Raw genomic sequence first — 2,747 nt, forward strand, 5'->3', positions numbered from 1 at the left:
GTTGATTGGACATGGGATTCCTAATTCATTTTTTCACCCAAGTGGATTGCTCATGGTTGTGAGCTTAAACAAGATTTATAATCATTGAGAAGCAACATATGGTATGTGCATTGGCACAACTCAAATGCTGTGAGGCACCCTGTCATATTGCACCATGGTAATGTATTATAACTGGCCCTGTTTTCTTAGCCAAACCCAGGGCTATTTAACGACTTCAAACAAAATGATCATATTTGTTGCCATCAAGTGCAGGTACCATTATGGCTGTTTTGCAAATAGATCCTCAAATCCTTTGCAGCACAATAGCATTGTTTAGAAGCCAGAAATGGTTCTGCTATTTATGGAATATTATTGCATGTCAGGCTGCAAGAAAGAGGCCTATTTACTGTCTCAAAATAAAGAGAAAATCCCAAGCTAAATTACAATGGTGCATTTTGGTTAAAAACGTCTGCTAAATTACTAAATGTGTGTGTGTGTGTGTGTGTGTGTGTGTGTGTGTGTGTGTGTGTGTATATATATATATATATATACACAAACTGTACATACATATATATATATACATACACATATACACATATACACACACACGCACACACTACTTTAAAAAAGGTGGGGATAGTTGACTTTCCAGTTCAATTTATGGAAAACGTAAAAAAAGTTAATGCTACAGTGATATTACAGTATATCACGAAAGTAGGGCATTTAAGTAGAAGCATATAATGCTAATTTATTAATCTAAAACAATTTATTGAAACAAATGCTGACAACAGTGGTGTCATCAAAAAAGGTAAATGTCTCAATTACTTGTCAATTACAGCTTGACAACATCATCTCATGCTGTTTAGAAGTCAACTAATTGTCTGCTGAGGCATGGTATTCCACGGTTCTTGAAGAGTTGTCCTCGGGTCATTGAGGTTCTAGGGTGTAGGGATATGACCCTCTTCACGACGACTCAGCTGATCCCATAGGTTTTCTATGGGATTCAGGTCTGGAGAAAATCCAGGCCATTCCATTTGAGGTACCCCAGGCTCCAACAGCCATTCCCTGATGATGCGACCTCAATGAGCTGGGGCACTGTCATCTGTGAAGATGAAATTAGGCTGTATTGACTATAAAGTACTATAAAATGAGAAAAATATGCCTTGCAATTTATGGTTAGAGAGTGTTTGTATATACATATATAGTGTTTTGTGGCATATTAAATTAAATGAATAAGACAATAAAACAAATAATATTTAAAAACAATCATTAAAAATATACATTTCCAATTTAAATCCATTAAAAATTAAACAAAAAAAAAAAAACCACTGTAGCAAATGACACCGCAGCAAATCTTTATTTATGGACTGTGTTTCACCATTTGTGACCTCTTGGAAATGGAGCGGCTGTTTCTCTAGTAGCTCAGAATGCCATGTAATATTCTTTGCTTTTACATCAAGAACTGAGTGTTTTATTGGATCTTTTTTTGTGTGCTAGAGCCAACAATCTGCACTTCCCTACGCCAAGGCACCATCAGAAATATTTTCACCAACTGGCAAAGCAACTGGTATATTTAAGATGTTTTTTTTTTTTTTTTTTGCCATGTAAATTGAGATACTAATTGGTCTTCATAAATGAACAATATAGAGTTGACAGAGGTATTTGAATAGGACTGCAGTCAAATAGTCCAGGTATTTTGAATGCAGTCATATTTGAATGCACCAGTTAATTCAGAGATGTATCTAATCATACTATTTTACCTCAGATGTGAAAATTTGATAGTGTTACCTCATCTCTTGGTGTCAGACCAGCCTTCCATTTACATGCTGTCACCTAGCAACAGAAATTTTTAGCTCAAATTAGCATTAGCTAATGAAAAGCTTGCCAGAATTCACACACTACTTTTGTCACCTCTGAGAGCATATGCAGGAACCTGCTAGAATGCACATTTTGTGTTAATTGTAGGAACATAAAGAACCCAATTAATGAAACTATGGCTTCTCTGTCAAACTGATAATGACGTAAGCTCAAGAGATCTGTTTGGACAAATGTAGTGCTGCCTACCTAGACAGCATTCTTATCATAGGTGATGACAAAAGGTTGCTCCAAAGAGTAGACAGCAAAATAATTATGCTATGATAGATTGTTTGGGCCTCATTATATGCCAGCATTGCATGAATACTTCACAGACTATGTATTTTTGCTTAGTAGAGCTGAGTAGGCTATCATATGGTTAGCTTACCAACATGCTAAAAGATGATCAGATTTATTAAGGTGTATCCAGACAGCAGGCTCATGAGAGCAGCTTAAATATCTACTAATTGTAAAGCATGTGACAAAGAGCAGACAGAGAAGTGTTTTTAGGTGCAGGTAATCTTTAATAATAATAAAAAAAAAACAAGTTAAACACTAGCACTATTTATATAGGGAAACAAGCTAAACAAGGTAAAAAGGGGGTGTGGTTAATGAGAAACATCTATGGAGCCAATCAACATGGAAAACTAAAAATAACTACAAAACATGGCACAAGACGGGAAATAACTTAAGTCAACAAACACACAGGAAATACATGACACTACCCAATTAACTAAAGAATGTTTTGCTAATTTTTCCATCAAGTTATGAAAACATTATTTTGGAATGTTCACTATGTTTTAACTAAAACTTTTTAGAAATAAAGTTCATGAACAATGTGTTAATATTGTTTTTTATGTGCATACATTGAGAACATTTTTTATTATTTCCCCATCAGTTTCATGCTTTCTTTT

The 2,747-nt window shown here is 34.8% G+C and overlaps 1 long non-coding RNA gene across 1 annotated transcript; it reads right to left on the minus strand.

Moving 5' to 3' along the window:
- Window positions 1-626: 626 nt before the first annotated feature.
- LOC127972247 (uncharacterized) lies at window positions 627-2,397 on the minus strand. The gene is made up of 3 exons (XR_008157054.1): window positions 2,222-2,397; window positions 1,768-1,812; window positions 627-1,081 (listed from the first exon to the last, which is right to left on the minus strand). It is a non-coding gene; the product is annotated as an uncharacterized LOC127972247 (long non-coding RNA).
- Window positions 2,398-2,747: the final 350 nt, after the last annotated feature.

This window comes from Carassius gibelio, chromosome B15, assembly GCF_023724105.1.
Source record: "Carassius gibelio isolate Cgi1373 ecotype wild population from Czech Republic chromosome B15, carGib1.2-hapl.c, whole genome shotgun sequence".
NCBI classification, from domain to species: Eukaryota; Metazoa; Chordata; class Actinopteri; order Cypriniformes; family Cyprinidae; genus Carassius; species Carassius gibelio.